Raw genomic sequence first — 19,774 nt, 5'->3', positions numbered from 1 at the left:
TAGATCAGAATAAAATACATATAAAATTGTCTATTATTTAAATGTGAATCTCTATTCAAAATGTTCGTAAAATTAAATCAACAAAATTTAGTATTACAATTTTCTTCCAAGTTGATATCTTCTTCAATATAATTGCCTTCTAAATATATACTTGTTCCAATAACATTTTCATTGCTTAAAGCAGTATTAGGAATTTTGTGAAATACAGTTTGAAAGTTTCATTGTTTCAGTCATATTAAAATAAACAAAAGATTTACACACATGAATTGATGTGAAAAAATTTCAGGCATTAAGTTTTTGCATTTTCAAATCATTTTTTAAAATTAAATACACACTTCCTAAACTGATATTAAGTTCTTCAGCGATCATTTAAGCAATGATTTGTTGAGTTAATAAAACAAGTGTATAAACATATTCAATGTTGTCTTTGGTACATGAGGTGGAAGGTTGATCCTTGTGAGCATTGCCTTTCATATCTTCTGTTTCTTCTTGAGACCTCTTTGTCCATATGCTTCTTTAACACAATTATTTCAGTTCATTTTTTCATGAGCATCCATACGTATTATCTTCTTTTACTTGACTTCATTTCAAATTTTGGTTCATTACTTCAAATAACTGTCTCCCAGAATGAAATTGGCTTTTTATAATATATTGAGCAAATCTTAAATGCTTTGCAGCATTCACTTTCAAAATGTATGGCTTTTTTCGTGATGTACAGACATGCAAATTACTTTCTTTTATACAAAATTTTATTTGCGTAATTGTAATGGGCAAACAAATATTTTTCAATCTTCTGGTACTAAGAAATGTATTTTTTTTAACTTTTTGTATTATTTGTCTGTCTTGATGAATGGTTGTTTTCCTCCTTCTCCGAGTTCTAATTAAATTTTTTGGTTTTTGAATAATATTTATTTTTGAAATATTTTTTTTACCCCTTCTCTTGAAATGCAATTGTTCATAGCAATTGTTTTCAAAAATTCGCCATTTGCTCAATGATTATAAATTTGTACTCATTCTGGTGCACTCAATTCTCTAACTTTTGACATTTGCACTGTTGCAATGTCGATATGAGGGAAACAATAAACAACAAAAGGCAAATGCCAAATTTCAAACAAAAGAGAGATACACAACAGAGATATGTAAGAATGCCTAAAAATTAAAGGTGTGAATATAAATATCGACACGAGTGTATCTATTGTAAAAGCATGAGAAATAATACTTTTGTGTTTCTATGCATATTTTATATATGCAATAGTAAAACATTTTACCATGATTCTAAAATACTATCTAATTAATAAAAGAAAATTTACTAAATCTCTCATTTATTAAATCTTTACTTCAATGTTTAAGAACATTTTCATCTATTTATGGCATATTAAAAAAGCGATATCAAATGGAGAAGAGATAGAGAAGTTTGGATAGAGAAAGGATAGAGAAAGAAAAGAGTTTGTGAATGCAAATTAAATATTTCCAAATAAATATTAAATTCTAAAAATGTAATTTTATAAATTATAATGTAAATTTTTGTTTTACTTCCCAGAAAAGACATATGTTGCACAATTAACAAAATGGTTTGTCTTTTGATATTATTTTTAACTGGATTTGAATGTATAATCATTCAGCAATGAAATTCTTTGAACAGACTTTGAATTAAGATAGGGTACAAATTTATTACTTTTTATATTTTATTTCAAAATATTCTTTAAAAATAATTGAACTGTTATATTTTCTTGGACTGTAATTCATACATTTCATACATATTACATGAACATTACCATACTCTTTTATTAATTTTCATATTTATTTTATTATTGCAAAATGTTTTCTAATTTTTTACAAATACAAGAAACATTAGTAAACATTTTTCCAGTAATGTTAATGTATGTGAGGCTTACATTCTTTTCTCACAATGTGCAATCAATAATTGTATCCTGTGAATTCAGAATTCACAATATATTTTATTATATTTTATTGAACTACCATGCAGTTGTCAATGTATCTTTTAAATTATCCGAATTATTCTTACTAATCAATTTTGAAGTTCTGAATTAATATTTTTTATATTATATTAATTAACATTGTCATGTTTTAAGTTTTAAAAAGTGTATAAGTAGAAATCCAAGTTATACAAAAATGTAAGAATAATTATAATCAAAATATATTGTCGCATTCAATATTCCGATCCTAATTAATTGAAAAGATGAACTGGGAATAAAAATATTAAATACAAATTTACCCTAGCAAGAAGTGGCCTAACAATCTTTTTCTTTTTGCACCACCATAGCATTGTTTGAATACTTATCATTTCTAAATGCTAACAATGCTATTTCATAAAACTATTCTTACAAAATTTGTATGTATGTATTGTTACGTTCTTTACATTGTTACATCATGATGCCTTTAATCGATCTCATTTGTTTTTACAATTGCATTGGAATATTAAATATGTATGCACTATACAATTCTGCCAGGAGGACTCTATGATTGGAACAAGTGGTTTGTGATACAAGACAGGGTGTATAATTTATATCCCAGTAAGATATATAAAAAATAAATTGAAGTATTAGAAGGCTTAAAATATAATTCTTTTAAAATAAAATAGTTTCCAACTGTAGCTATAATTGAGGTAGTATAATATAATATAATTTTTTTTGCATAATTTGTTTCTAATTGTGGTTTTTTGTTATTTTGCATAATGTATTTAATTAAATTTTATAATTTTTTATTGTCCCGGTAGAAAAAAGAAACATGTTTTCAAATTGTTATTTGGAAGATGAAATATATTTAAACATTTATATACAATTACAATTTATAGTATTAATTGCAGTATATAATTACTCATTTAAGAATTATATTTTGAAATATATTGATAGTTGCATATATACTTTAATTTTATGAAAGTAATATAGAGTAAATGTGCTAGTAGTTGGTCATTTACGCCATCATGAAAATTCAATTTATGTGTGATTTTTGTTAATAAATATGATATACGTATTATATGTTTAAATGCTATATTTTTTAAAGTACGCATTTTAAAAATATTTTGCAGTTCATTTAATAATGTATTAATTTATAGTCGCAATATACAAGAATATGCAAAAATGTCATTTTTGCCACTAGTCAGCCGTTATGAGTAGCATAAGTATATAGGCAATTAAAACAACTAAATTTGTAAATAAATGAACAGAAGTATTTATATTTATTGTACAATGCACTGATGCATTAATTTACAAAAACAAACCAATTTTCTTTCTATATATGTAATAGGAAATGAGACTAAAAAAACTTACTTTAATAACACTTATAGTACTTTAGCAAATGAACACAATAAACAAATAAATGATTTATTTTGGATGTCGGTATAAGACTGGTCTACGAATTTTATGCATTTAACATGAAACCATGCCAAACATTTATCGCATTCTACATTTGTTTCATTGTTATCTTCTGCATCACTATATAAATCGTTAATGCACATTCTGCATTTCTCTTTGGTATCGACTTTTGGTGTAATTTTTTGTCTTTGTTTTCAATTTTTTTTTAAATTATTTTCTTCTTTGCACATTTATCGTCAATTACTTTTTTTTTCTTTCTTCCTGTTTTTGTAGTTTTCCTTCCATGCTTCTTGTCTTCTTTCTGCTGCAAATATGTACGATATTCGACAGATGATATCGCAGCTGACATATTCTAAGCAAATTTTGTTTTATTTTTAGTTGATTTATTAATTTTTGGGAAAAATAAATGTTTCGTGAAAGAAGAGTTTTTTTTCTTTATCACATCGTTATCAGTTCCCTTCTGCATTTCTTCATACGATGATGGAAGTAATAATAGTTCTGCGACGGCATTGTCATCTATTTTTTCATTACTTATAATAATTGTAGATCGAACGTAATTCAGATCTTTATTTTCCTTTCCAAATTCTTCTGTTTTGTGAATATCTTGACTTTCGGTTAAATTCGCACGACGTTCGATTCATCTTTGCGTTTCAAAATTTCAGATAATGCATTTATTTGAAAATTCGAAATATTTAATTTATTGGCGACCAACTATGTATTATTGTTTGTATTTTGACGATCGACTATTGATTGTACATCAATCTTGAACACTATCCAATAGTCGGCCGTAGAGACCGTCTATTAGTTTTGCTTATATTTTCAATACTAGTAGCCGACCTTATCGAAAAAACGTACATATTAACCGCTTAATACAATTGTAACTTCAAAAGCCTTTCATTTAAATATTATTAATTGCGTATGTAAAATATTAATATTTAAAACTTACGTTTATTAACAATAGACATTATTTTAGATCCCTGCTTCTGCTACTAAATTCATTGAAATTTTATCACTAGCATACATCATTTTGTATAAAATAAAATTTTATACAATTTTATTATTTATATTTTTTTTATATTTTTATGTTATTATTTCTTAATTATCAAACATTTATTTTGGAAGAGGCTAATTATTGGCCAAGGGCCGTCTACTGGCACATTTACTCTACATGAGCTTCTCGACTTTATCGTGTCATTCATTAGACGTTTGTATATTTGTATGTTATATTTATATGGTGTTATAAAAAAAAATAAAATACGATTATCCATAAATATATTAACATCACTTACTTTGATCACACGAACGTAATTGAAAATTACAAAGTTTGATTAACCATATTGTGTAAAATGACAAAAATTGTAAAAAGAACAGACTTATATAAATACTATCACTTTAGTTATAGCTACAATTTAACAATTAAAGCCATTTTTTTTTATAAATATAACTGATCCATGGCAGCTACTACGCTAAAATTTGTTTATACTCATCATCCTCTATATTTTACAGGTCGTATAATCCCTTATAAGATTTGTATGTTTTCTGTAGCGTGCAGAAATACCGCAGCCATTGATCATATGTATCATACTGACTGATTGATTCCAGAAAAAAGTTTTAAACAAAATTTTTGCAACTATATAAAAAAATTCTCTTTTCAAAACCAAATGATGTACAACTTATAGATACACTTTTCTTGTATATTTAATACTTTAATAATTTATTGAGTGTATATAATTAGATTTGACATACTGTATACGACAAGTAATAAGATATAATGTAAAAAACAATAGTGGTAAATTTCGAACGATCATTATTGGCTTTAATCAGAAGGCGCGCCCTTGAACGGCCAGTTCGAGGAAAGGTCGATTCGAGAGAATCGGGTATAATCGTCATAAAGGAGTTTGTTTGTTTGTGATAAGATGCTTGGCTCTACCACAGGGTAACAGATACGATAACAGGCTCTATGAGGCCCATATATGTGACCAGTTGAAATGGGAGCATAGTATGTCTCTCGATTTCTCCATTCGAAACGTTCCTGGAATTCTCTATAAAATAGTCCCCGATCCATTCATGTACGATCTATTCGGTTCTATAAAGTAACCTTTATGTTTTTAGTCCATAATTCTTATTGTATGGAAAACTTTCTAATTTACATACATTTAGAATACAACATTATAAAACCTTAGCAAGAATTTTTCGTTGATTATATTATTGCAGGTATTGTTCGTATTACTAGTGATCCGATATACAGAAATGAAAATGCTATTCAAAAATTCCATTTAATTTACATTAGAAAATACAAACACTATGAACATTAGTGAGTTTACAATTTGACATTTATTTCAACAACAGGAATTCACACTAAAAAGTACTTTGCAAAGAATTCTTTAATATAAAACATATATAGACTGCTTCAAGGAAGTTGGTCCAGTTAAAGTCTTGAAAAGAACGATTTCTGTAGAGCCCAGCGATTTACCGCGAAATCTCCCCCACCAGGGGTTCCATAAATGCACAATGGAGCACATTGTCTCCTAATAACGGAATGGACCTCCACTCATTGTTCAGAAAACATAAAAGCTTTCTGAAAATACTACAGTCGGCGAGCTTTACAGAACATTGGAATAACACGTGTCGAGCTTTACGGAATGCTTAAGGGAGTATTCTTGTTTAGAATGCGATTTTTTCGTCTTTCTTTGGGATTTAAAATAAGACCTATAAACCTTTTTGTCTATGGGTTGTGGCACACATTTACTAACATTTAAACAATACAAAATTAAGTTTTTAAACCAAAAATAATAAAAATTACATGAACTTTACATATATGGTTGAAAAAAAGTGTTGTAAAGAAAAGTGTCTTGCTGGTGTGCAAGATTCTGACAGTTTTTTCAATCTAAAACAAACAAACAAAATAACATTTTGTTTTGTATGAATATGACTATGGTGTTAATAACCATTAATCTTAATAACCATTAGAAGTGAAAAATTTTGATAATTAAAGAAATGGTGACACTTTGAAGTTTGAATATTGTTTTTTTTTGTCTATATATTTTTAAAAAATATAAAATAATAAACATTTTTTAAAAACTGTACGTCACGTGAGAACGGCACGTTTGTTGAAGGTTCTTTGCAAATTTAAAGTTAATTGATGAAGTATAACTTGAGGTATCATGCACACCAGTACAAGAAATGAGGTTTTGAGAAAAACGCGTTTAAAGTTTGATTTATCATCTTCCATTATAACTGTTGTTGTGCTCTTTAAACGACTGTAACTTCGTAAATATTACGAATTCAAACAAATCCTATTGTAGACATATTTTCGACAACATATACTTTAAGGAAAAGCAATAAAAAAAAATGGATTTTTTTTAAATTCTAGACAATACCCCCCTACATATATTTGCAATGAAATTCATGTTTATTTTGTACAGTGTACACTATACACATTGTTAACATATTTTAACGCTGTTACTTTTTATAATTTTTTGACTCAAACATTAATACGTTTATATATTTTATGCAAAGATCATAATTGAGATAAATGGCGATTATTGAATAATATGTAGTACATTTAAGGGGTCATACTTTTGTGAATGCAACAAAATTCAACTATATTTATGAATATTTTTAAAGCGAATGTTACATCTAACGTTGTAATTCTTGTTTGTAATTTATTTAATAATGCCTTCGTAATATAACATTTTTTAATTAAAGCAATAAACGCATGTTTATAAATAGGATTTTGTTGATATAAAGGATTGGAGCCTTTGGGCTGGGTTAAAACATAATTAACTTATGTTGAAACTTGACAAAATTTAAATTGCAAGTTCCGAAAGTTTATTTTTTCTTTCGCAATATTTTAATAAAAAAAAGTATGATAAATTCATTATAAAAACATAATATTGATACCGGCAAAAATATAATATCTGAAACAATGTACACAAATTTCAGAGCAATCAACCATGTGGTCTTTGAGCTTTCATTTACATCAGTTGAAAAAATTACGTTTTGAGATAAACGCGTTTCTCTATTGTTGGGAGAACACTAATTATTTATTATACTAAACATTACTTACCATTTACAACACTGATCACCGATATCTGATTCATAGGAAATACTTTCAACTTCTTTCGCATCGTAAAACCCCATTCGTTTATTCTAACTGTTCTAGTCTTCTTTGAGGCATCAGAACTGCGGCAGCACACGTGCGTCGTCTCGTGTTTTTGCAAGTTTTATAACTTTGAACTAATTTTTACGCTCATATTGTCCATTACTTCTAATAAGATTAGAAAACATTCGTTAAAAACATTAGCTGGATAATAAATAGTAACTTCCAAAATTGTTCTAATATAAAATAAAAATTTCAATACCAAATGCTAAACACATAAATTACAACTTTCATTGTTAATTTGTTTGCATTTAAATTGAGATATCTTTCTAATACAAGTCATCAGACGATAGTTCTTCATATACATAGGTTTCAAAATATCTTTTATAACATCATCGGGTGAGGGGGGGAGGGAGGGTGCTGATACGTGTCGGGTGATCCTGCAGATTCATATTTGCATTATAAATTTGAACCACGAGGTCTGTACGAGTCAAAATTCTTAAAATTTATTTTCAAAAATTTTTAAATACGTTCTCAAATATGCATACCTTTAAAAATTGAAATAAAAAAAGAAACTAATTGTTTTTAATTATTTCCGTCACAGGGAAATGCCCTCTTAGAAGGTATTTGTTCATCACAGGACATGAATGTCTGCATGAAAGAAATGACACATGGTTTGCTAGGATACACGTTTCAGACTCGTGACTCACTGCCAGGTGTCCCTCTTGCGCGTCCCGAGTAGCATCAGCATCCATGAGTATCAATTAGACTAAACGCAATACATTTTTCTATTAAAAGTTCCCACGAATACATAGAAAAAGTTCAAAAAGATTGTCCTCATATATTTATGTATAATTATTTTTTTAATTTAATTGTGTTTAGAAATTGTATACTTCGCAATTTAGTATAATCGTTATTAAATATTTGCTAAAGAAACCTATTCAATTGTTATAGTTACAAGTTATTAATTCTATTATAAAAGAATTGCCTTCGTCATATAAATACTTACCCCGAATTACTTTATCACACTCGAATTTTCATGGTACAGTTTTGTAAATAAGTGATATAAATGTTACGTTCAATATGGACAATTTATATTAATATTATACTTTAATAGCGTTCATTTTTTAAAGAATATAAAATGTGTTTGCTAATACATTTTTTTATTAATTCCTTTAAAGCAAACTTTTCGAAATTTGTTTAAAATACATAATATACTATAAAGTTAGTTAACAATGACGTATGCAAAAAATATGAACATACATAAACATATAATACCATTTTATTGTTTAAATATCAAAACAACTAAAATTTTTTATTCAAATGTATATTTGAAAGGTACATTGGAAAGTACCAAAAAATCTTCATAATAAATATCGCAGAATTCTTAAAAAAAAACATAAGTTTTCACATAAAATTTAAATATTCCAGTGAAAATGTCTATAAACATAAATGAAATCAATATTTGATTTAAAGGAGCGGAGAATTCGCAAAATGTTTAAACGAGTGGGAGGTGGAGGGAATAGTGTATTTTGTCGAGAGAAACTCGTATTGTGTGACCAGCTGGATTCTTACGGATTTATTCTTGGAAATGAACAAGAATAACGTGTCTTAGGCACGCGCCTGCCTCTCTCTCTCTCTCTCTCTCTCTCTCTCTATATATATATATATATATATATATATATATATATATATATATATATATATATATATATATTCCGTTCTATCTAGACTTTGTCTCTTTTTTTCTCTTGTTTCTTTTCCATTTATTTTCCTAAAAGAATTCTCCACCTACCATCAGATTCGACTATCACTTTCTCTTTCTCTTTTTGGATTTTTAGGAATATCCTCAGACACAACATAAAAAAATTTAGATACATATTCAAGCAAGGTCAATGAACAAAAAATTAATATTGATATCTTTTTTTAGTTAAAAGAATGTACACACAAGATAGATACAATTTTTTACTATAAAAATATATTTTATAACAATTTTTATTTATTTCAACAAACTTTTGGAATTAATATTATGTACATTATAAGATTACGAGCTCCCCTTTTTTCATAATTATAGTTTCTCTTTTTTTTTTTTTGTATATTATAAGCAGACCATTGCAATCGTGCTTTAATTCTGCAAAAATCGTTAAACTTTTGGGAACTGTTTTTGTGACGTTAAAACGTACATACCTTTGCTTAGTAACAGTTCATGAAATGTTTGCCAATATTAAGAGTGTCGGGAGATGGAAGGGAATTAGTCTGGCAGCAGCAATCGATTGGCAGCCAAGATCGTGCCGCTAAGAAGTGTGCGGCGTCAAATCGTGGAATTTGTGACGTTTCGACGAGAGGCCCACGGAAATACAAACTCGTAAGCAAGAATGATGACGTGATAGCACAGACGAGTCGTACGTAAACCAGTTAAAAGGAATCCATTTTTCTGCGAGTATGTGCAACGAAGCACATGCAATAGCGATGGCTTTAAGCCTTTGCACTTGAGAGGTTTCCAATATAACAGCAGCATTAACAGTTTCTTATAAAACTCAAAAGGTCTCTAAAGTAACATGTTGTTAACACCTGTTATGTAATAACACTACTATGATTGTCGTAATATTTATTTGTAAATTGTTTAAATACCTATTATCGTAGAATGATTAAGTATTCCAGTATCTATTATCAACATATTATTTTCTATAGTGTATATAGAAAATATACGTGATTTAATCATTCAAATTAATTGCGTAAATAAACACAATTTCCAGTTTCAGGAAATATGTAAAGCTTTTAAATCCCAAAAATGACCAATAACCCAAGGAATACACGTTTTCAGACATTGTGTGTGTTGCACATAAATCTAATTGTAAGATAAATTTTTATGAATATGAGTAATCGAAATTTATTTCTATATCCATTTAATATAATGTATTGTGTAATACATGTGTAAAAGAGCTTTTATAAGAAAATTTCTTGGCAATGGTTGTATAGTCACTGGAATATTTTTTCGAATGTAAAAGGTAAAACATAAATTATGAATGCTCATTTCTATCGGATGTATGTAATGGTTTAGACTAACAATGCATTTTTTTTTCGTAGTTCATTTGAATAAATTACAACTACATAGCTATGATATTTACTTCACAAATAATATGAAAAATTACTATTGCAATTGTTTCTTATCTATTGTCTTTATCTATTATTATCTTTTTATCTTTTAATTCTAAAACATATTTTATCGTGAACTTTATATATCTTGTATAAACTTTTTATGAACTCATTTAATGTAAACAGTGTATGCCATTATGTATATCAAGTTAGTTTGGAGATATTCAGTTTCAGAAGGTTAATTCGTGTTAATTTCACGCTTAATTGAAAAAAATGTTTAACAAATTTTAAATAGTTTTTAAAGTTAAATCTTACTGATTATCTTATTGATGAATACAATATTTTTAAAATACTCTTAATAGTGTGCTTATACAGTAGGAATAATTAATAATTGAATAAATGATAAAATAAATAGAACGTATAAAAATGTGAAGGTCGTTATAATTGAAATTACTAGTTGCGTAATTTTCCATAAATACATTCCTGTTCGTTGCGGTCAGTTTTGAAAGAATCGAGCAAGAATAATCGAGGTTTTTTTCTTCACTGTTGTTGGCGCATTATAGCCATTGCTAGAATAGAGTTCTTAATACTGCCTCAACGAGTTTTCCACGATTTCCACCACCACTAGCGGTTGGATCACGTGCTTACCTCCACTCCGTCTCTCTAGAAGAGCAATTATAGATTCATTCAGAGGTAGCAGCGCCAGTGCTGTCCCGACTTTCGTGACACGGGGATTATTTTTGTGATCTTTTAATATTTTATTTTTTAAACGTTAAAAAATAAATGTGTTGCTGCAACAAAATTTATATTACTTGTTACTGAGGTTTTCTTTACGTTGCCCCTTAAATCTAAGAATTCAAGATTTTCTATTGTGGTTCGAAGAAGAATTATTTTTAGCAATACTTCGAGCTATTTTCGAGACGTGAGGTGAAAGTGGAAGTGGTTTTTTCGGAGAAAGTTTTGTAGGAGATTTCTTCCTGATTGACATCAAATACAAAAATAATTTCAGTAAGCAAAATTTTCAGAAATTCTTAATGTTTTTGTATTCTTTTTGTAATAATTCAGCGTTGTATTGTACTTTTTCACCTTGAACTATAGTTCTAAATAAATTTGCATTTCTTTCAATGATTCAGCTATGAATTTTAATGCACTCTACAATTATCTGTAGTTCAGGTTTTAGCGATTATTTTAAAGGTCATTTATTTTAAATATAAACTTTATATTTATTACATGGATTCTATGCGTTAATAAGAAAATACATTACACTCTTAAGTTTGTTATATTTTTAACGTTAAAAGTTTTAGTATATTCACAATAACAGGGATGAATCAAATTGCGTTGCTTTAATATTGTTACATTATTAAATAAAAAATATAACTTTAATAATGTCCAGAAGTTGACTACTGAATACTTATAATAACGGACCATATACGGAAGCAGGTTCATTTCCCCGAAGCCTTGTAAAATAAAATTCACGCTTATCTGTAAGAGATAAAATCCGTGTTACCACTCATTCGAGGAACCTCTTCTCATTTATACTTGCTGGAAATCTTGCCGATAACGAGGCCAACTACAGTATTATTCAGCAATGGTGATTGTTGAATTGCAGTTCACAAGAATTCGTTTATTTTTATCGCATACGATATCATACAATTGCTCTTAAAATTTCAGTTATACTTTTTTGTTTTTAATTAATTATTCGTATATGCATTTAATATTTCTGCAATAATAATCTTTAAACGTGAGAGAGGATAATGTTGTATAGACCCTTTTATTAAGACTCAGTTTTAAATTATTAATAAATTTTAATATTATTTTCATAGTAAATTTTTCATCATAACTACAAAACTATCAAATTGTAATTTCAATTTTATAAATTTAGTTTCTGATTTGGCTTGGTAAAAATTATAAGTATTAAAGAATTTCAATTACTTAATAATAGTATGCGTTCAAAAAATTATTCTTATAAAGAAGTATCATTTTCTGCTAATATGTGACAAATTTAAAATTTAGTTTTCCTTAGAAGATATTGAATCAACGAAAAGTTGTTTCCAATTTCAAAATTAAGTTGTAACTGAATATTTCTGGTTGTATTTACAAGTTTTCACTGGAAATGTGCAATAAACATAATGTATTGTATTTAAACTATCCAGTATTTTAATCTGCTGATCGTAATTCCTGAACAGAACTGTACCCAAGGGCCGTAGAGGCATCGTTGAAGTTGACCAGTAAAATTAGCATTCGCAACGGCGAACTGTATTTCGCTGGCATACACAGGTCATCAGCCCAGTTCGTCGTTTTCCAAGAAGACGAATTTCTAGCTAGACCCCTCGAAACAGGGTAGACCCCCAAACTCTTCTCTTGATTTATGATGCTTTCGAACTACCTTGTTACCACGAACGTGCATTGTAAAACTTGATCGTTGCTTTTTCAAATTTATGCACTTTCGGGCCCTGTTATCAGGATACATATTTATGCAGAATAATCATTTATTAATAATAATTTATTAATTTGACGATTTTGATTTATTTATTTGCTAATTGTTGCGTGTGATAGTGTTATGTAATTTTGGTAAATTTTAGTTTTATATATAGTAGTATCTTTTTAACTATTAATGTAGTTAAAATTATTATTATTTAGTAAATTGTTCATATATTATTTTATTTGTTTCCAGTACACTTCTCATTACTCCATTAGTTTGATTTTTCAAAATATTTGTGGATTAATTAGTTGCATAAATGTGCAATATATATTTTTAAATATTTTCATCTAATTCTTTTTATATTTAAAATTACATAAAATTTCACATTAGTTGATTTATGAAGAAAAGGTATTCCCGCGAATTTCTTCTAATTTTGTGGCCCTCCGTCAGGACCTCGTTCTATTTCCTCAAATAAAACTATGACGTTCAATTCTGCGAAGTCCCTCTTTGCTCGAAGATTTTTTTATCTTTCTTTCTTCTTTCGTCATTTCCACTCTCTTTAGCATTCCAACGACAACAGGGAACAGATGGCCAAGAAAGAATAAAGGCAGAGCGTAGTGATAAACAAAAAATACTGGTTAATGAATATCATTAAAATACGAAACGCTGACCGAAGAAAATTTGTAAAAGTTGCAAGCATATACATAAGTAGCAGTCGACGAACAATATTTTGCAATTTTTTATTTTTTTTACAAATAAAATGAAAAAGCAAAGAACTGTTACATATTTCAAAATTAAATTACAGATGTTTCAAATTTATTTATTACAATTTAAATATATTTAAATGTATTCTAATTTCTTTGGAATATTTATACGAAAATGAAATACAGCAAAAGCAAAAAAATGTTATGCAAGTAAAATATTTCTAGAAAAAGCGAGAGAAGCAGGTAAATAGGTCATTTCTAACGAAAATTAGGAACGAACTGATAAGTGATTTCGGAAGGAAAATTATGTAAGGTTTTAGAGTCTGAAATATAAATTGTTAACGGTACTAGATATTCAGGAACGATTAAAATAATCGATACTATTGAATAAGGACAGTAACAACAGATTTATCCATCCATTAGAATATTTAAATAACAAAAACGTAGCCACTTTCCTAAGATGTTGTATATTTTAATGGCATTTAATTTCATATTGCGTATCATTCGTGGATTGACGATTATTATTTCAGAGAACTCTCGATAACAAAGTCGACCTGCGTCATGAAATGAAACAATTCCGTATTTGATTACTTCATGTTTCTACGAAACAATATTTTACGATACTTGTAATTTATAACCTTAAAAAATATTTGATCAACATTTTTAGTATGTAATACTTAATCGAGATAAAAAGTATAATTGTTCTTTGGTCTTCTACGACATTGAAGAACAAATCAGGTACATACAGTGTTACACAAATCATAAAAAATTAGAAATTGAAATTATGAACTCTGGAAGAGAAAATCTGCTTTAAATACAAAATTATTGTTTTCTCATTATATATTTTCTATTACAAAATTATTAAATTGTTTCAAAAAATAATTTTATCAACGTTGATTGGGTTTTGTTTGAACTTGTCAATAATTTTATTTGTGATGCTTTAACATTTATCGTTTATAGTTCATAATGTTGAAACACGGCCAAATCTTGCTATTGGATTAATGAACTTCTTAGAAAATGGTGTATATTTATACCTTTTATAAATAAATGTTTAGGTTTCTTTTTAAATCAGTCCAATCAAATTTAAATTTGAGAAATTAAAAAATAATGTCAAATACAGAGTGTGTCACTGGAATATAACATTAGTTTTGATGATAATTAAAAAATGTATACTACTTCCGTTTAAAAATTTGATTTATATTATCCAAAATATGAGGAATACCTTATATTCCATTTTTAGGTGTCTCATTCCGCACAGGCTGAATTTATTTGAAATTTAACCAAATCTCTGAGTCTATAATTTTATTTTTAAATATATTTTTTTCATTAAATCAAACGTTTGATAGTCACAATGCTATTAATTTTTGTATTTGGCATTAAATGCTCCTAAAATATATTATCGATTTTAGAGTTAAGTTTTGTAAAGAAAATCGAGGATCTTTTGTTAGAACATTACAAGGTTCCGGATAATACCAATTTGTTGATGACGTAATGTGAAATCGTTTCTCCAAATTGGCAGACAGCGGTTCCTTTTATTCGACACAATAAATGTTTTATTAATTGTGACACGATAATTATGGCAAAAATATTTCATTTAGTGAAATATTGCGTTGCAAGGCAAATATTGATTTTTTCTGTAGTTTTGTCACGACAGCGTTTGACAAAAAAGTTCGTCTATCGTTTCTGGTATATTTGAAAAATTAATGCACTTGTAAAAAAATCATGTTCCAATTTCTAATTTCTTATGAAACATAAATTAATGTTGTATTGTACATTGTAATTGATATATTTTATCAAGTAGTTAAGAATGCGCAAGTTAATTAAAAATAAAGGAAAGGCCAATAAACTAACTTCTTACAATGTAAGAACATTTATCTTACAATAAAGTATTTCTATTGTAAAAAATTTTTATTTCGTCTATGAAGAAATATTTGGCAAAAAACAACCATTTTATTAAATTACGCTATATTCTTTTGCTTCTATTAAATTACCAATAAATAATTGTTTCTGTTTATAGTCCAAGTGTATAGTTAAAAATAAGTATCAAATTTTGCTCAAATTTTATAAATATTCAATAAAAAGTAATGATACAAAATTCCATTCTTTCGTTCGCTCTCAATATGTCCCAATGTTTACCGCTTAAATTAGCATTTTAGTAAGAAATGAGTTGTATATTTTTATTATCGTTTAAAGCTAAATTTAAATTATATTCATGAGATTTGTTTTGTATGAAGCGAACAAATATTTGGAAAAAACTCTGAATATGTTGACGATTACAAGGAAACCAGTAGTCAGGGAAGTGGAGTGAGGTGGTGGGTTATAAGTGAGAGTGTGGTGTGAGGAAAGGAAGGGGGATAGTGAGAGTACTGGTGGGGAGTGCAAGAGGCCAAGAACAACTTCTAAATGGGGGCTTGGCCTTCTAGCGTTGCGAAACGTTCGTGGAAAAGCGGCTCTGTGCCGCTTTACTAACACTCGGACGTCTCCCTGCCACGTGGCCCATTAAAACACAATGAGAAAGGAAGGCAACTCTGGTACCCGCGACAATGTCGAAAGAGATTCGTCTCTATTCCTGTAGAGATCACCGGGGAATGTGACACCTGGCTATAAAGTATGAATCGTGATATTGTACGTGGAAGTTGAATACGATGTTTGATCGATTTCTGAAATAATTTCATGAGACACTGACAAGGTTAATGTACTCTTATGTCAACGAGTGAATCAAGCGATCGTAAGGTATTCATGAAAAATCGATTTACATCCATTAGACAAATCTTTTGCTTCGTAACATTTTATGAGTATGCCATTACATTGTATTCTTTTATATAAATTTGTTTTGATAGAAAGAGATGTAATTTTTATGCATAATTAATAAAACGACTCTATAGTCGTTTGTTAGATTTTTCTATGTCTATGGTAAGGATTATATGTTAATAAATGATCACTTCTTTAATGACTGGTACATATTTTAGAAATGTTTGTCGTTTGAGAAGCATACGGCACGCCAAATGCATTCCCTTCTCTTTTTGAGAAGTTTCTGGCTATCTCAGTGTTGAAATATTAGATATATATCATTGTGTTTTAAGAAAAAATTCTGATGCACACAATCAAATCATGATTGCCTATGGTTTAAGAACAATATTTGTTGTCTAAAAATCATTCGTAACGGCCGATTGACGCCAAGGATCATAGTGAATACATTGGCCGATCGATGCGTCGGCTACCTGGATTGCGACGCGTCTGACTGTTGCGTATGGAAAGAGTTAAATTTAATAATAAACTAACAATTCAAGAATTAAATTATTATTTACTAATTATATATCGCTAAATTTGAAAATTAGTTTTGATGCATTTGAACAATATTTTGAATATATTATTTAAATGATATATACACAAATATATAAAATACAATGATGTGTATTTAATAAATAATGATCTGTTTAAATGATTGATTATTTATTATAATGTTTAAATAATACTCTATTGTTTCAACCGCATAACAATTAAACAATTGTCAAGAAAGAGGTGCATTTTGTACATATATCGTATTATCTTAAATTGTCAAAAGTTCAAATATTGTACATCAAAATATACTGAAACTTTACTAAATGAATTTTACGGGTTACTAGATAAATGAATTATTTTCAAAAATTATGAATAAAAGAATTAAAGATAATTATCAGTTTGAAAAGAACGAATATAAATTAATTTTGCTGGAAGTCTTTTATTTACTATGCTACACAGAATATACGCTTGTTAATGAACATTCCAAGAACCCGAATTGCTGCACGAAACGTTTCATTCTCGGAAGAAGTTTGACGTACATAAGATTCATATTTAATTTAGTTGACTGTAAAATAATAATGAAGAGATAAATTAAAAACGGAACGGTTGTTTATCTTTTAGTTCAGTTTAATGTTTCTTTCTTAATATATAGAAATATTCATTTTCATTTATTAAAAAAGATTAAATTGTATGTGATACATTTGTACTTCGAAATATTTGTTTCAATTAATGAAAATGAAATAATAATGTGTACTAATCACTATTTCACATCCAATAAAGAAACATTTTAAAACAAATTGAAAATTTATTATATGCTATATATTGTGTGTGTGCGCGCGCGTGCGGAAGGGGGAGAAGAGAGAGAAAGATTCAATTTTTTAATATTCATTTCAAAATATATATTTATTTTAAAATATTTCTTTACTGGTTTTGAAACAAGATTATTACACACTAATTTCGTTTCCGTTAATTGGAACAAATATTTCGAAGCACAAATATATCACATACAACAATTTTATATATATGTGTAATGTGTAAAATATATATACATAAAATAAATTTTATGTATATATATATATGTATATATTTTTTTTTAATTTTATTTTAAATTTAAAACATATACATACGATTATTTTTATAAGAACTAAAAATGTAAAAAAATGTAAGAAAATGTTTGAAACAAAAGTTATATAATATCAAGTAGTACACATTGTGATGAGTTTTGAGAGTTCTGTAAAGGTCACATTAAAATCTGTAAATAGGATTCTGGTTTTTCTTTTATATCTTGTGACTGACAACAAATCGTTTTTAAAATGCTACTTAAGTTTTGTATTTTGGATTAATTGATGTTGAGTTATAAATTATTGTAGTTCCCGTGCCATCAAGTATAGTGTGCACTGTAATAGATTGAAAATAGTTTTTATTTATACTTTTTTAATACTTCATAGACCATTCATTTGGATAATCTTGCATTAGCTGCAACTTTACAAATGGAAGACCTCTAGTTTAATTGAAACGTATCTAAAACATTATTTTCATTAGTCTTGAAGAAAACATGAAATCATGTCTTTTCTTGTTTCATATTTCTGGTACTCACAAAACGTTCAACAGTTTTTCTTTTTTATAATAAATATAAATATCAATAAAAATTCGGTAATATAAATTACAATAATTTACCATCATCACAGTCTGTTTTGATTGATTAACGTATCTCTGCATGTAAAATGATTCAATATCAGGTACAAGAATATGAGATGAAAAATATAGAGTTTCATTTAAAAATTTGAATGGACCTTCACAGGATTCTGAAAGGTTATTATAACATGTGCTCCTTAATACCATATAACTTTTGACTCAAATATTTTTCCACATTTTTAATTTTTAGGAAAATAATTTGGAGTATACATTTCAACCAGGCATGTGGTATGTATGTATGTATATTATTTTTAATAGCACATGTAAAAATTAAAAATTGTACGCTCTTAAAACGAAAATGAAATATAATTTTCAAATTTTCAAATTGAGATCTAAACATGCAATGCAAGCTATATTTAAAAATAAGTTATTGATCTCATTAAAATTACAAGAACAAAATTACACAGATATGGTTTGCATTTTTAGTTGGAACAGTAATTCATGGAAAACGACTTGTATAATGTGTTAAATTATCTAAATTACTCGCATAATTTAGATAATCATGTATAATAAGTGACTGAAATACCAAAAGTGTGCTGCAACTTTATAAATCCCAAATTTACTTTGATATGCTTCATTATATTTTTCACTAACTTCTCTATACATTAGTCATATTGTGTAATCCAATCAAAATTGGTTACATTGAACTAAATATTAATCATTGTATTGTATTTAAAAAATTACATTGAAGAAAATCTATAAAGTATGTGTATTGAACTGAAATGTACACTAATTTCTAATTTTATAGTCTTATCATATGTTTATGCATAACGTTATAATGCTCTAGGGCAATGAAATATGTTCACTAATCAGTGAATATTTTGTATTTGCTTGATTAGTGTATTTATTATAATTTTTATCATCTTACTTCTAATTTTTTTTATAAAACATACGTTAAGTTTTAGGATCACATTTTTGCATATAGTAATTAACATGAAGTAAGTTAGATTAGAAAGCCTAATGTAAATGCATTATGTAAACTAAAAAGATGTTATCTACACTGCATATTTTAAATTAATTTTTTTGTATTGACTTTTATAAAATTTTAGTGCACTACAAAATATTTTTCTAAATGAGAGTATCGACTCTTGTTAAAACAATGTTAAAGTTTACAATATACATAAAGAATATATACTCT

The 19,774-nt window shown here is 27.5% G+C and overlaps 1 protein-coding gene across 4 annotated transcripts in view; it reads left to right on the top strand.

Annotated features, from left to right (window-relative positions):
- Positions 1-19,774, top strand: part of LOC143143152 (uncharacterized) — a 29,212-nt gene that overhangs the window by 465 nt on the left and 8,973 nt on the right. For 2 of the 4 annotated variants that reach the window (XM_076304108.1, XM_076304113.1), the window contains exon 1: positions 11,241-11,541. The exons of 1 other annotated variant lie outside the window; for it this stretch is intronic. The gene's annotated coding sequence lies outside the window, so the exon portion shown is untranslated. Of the gene's footprint in view, positions 1-11,240; positions 11,542-16,009; positions 16,393-19,774 lie in introns of those variants that run through there. One more of the 4 variants, XM_076304112.1, reaches the window with a different exon arrangement.

This window comes from Ptiloglossa arizonensis, chromosome 2 (genome assembly GCF_051014685.1).
Source record: "Ptiloglossa arizonensis isolate GNS036 chromosome 2, iyPtiAriz1_principal, whole genome shotgun sequence".
Classification (NCBI taxonomy): Eukaryota; Metazoa; Arthropoda; class Insecta; order Hymenoptera; family Colletidae; genus Ptiloglossa; species Ptiloglossa arizonensis.
Note: the sequence above shows the minus strand (reverse complement) of the source record. Positions and strands in the feature narration are given on the sequence as shown.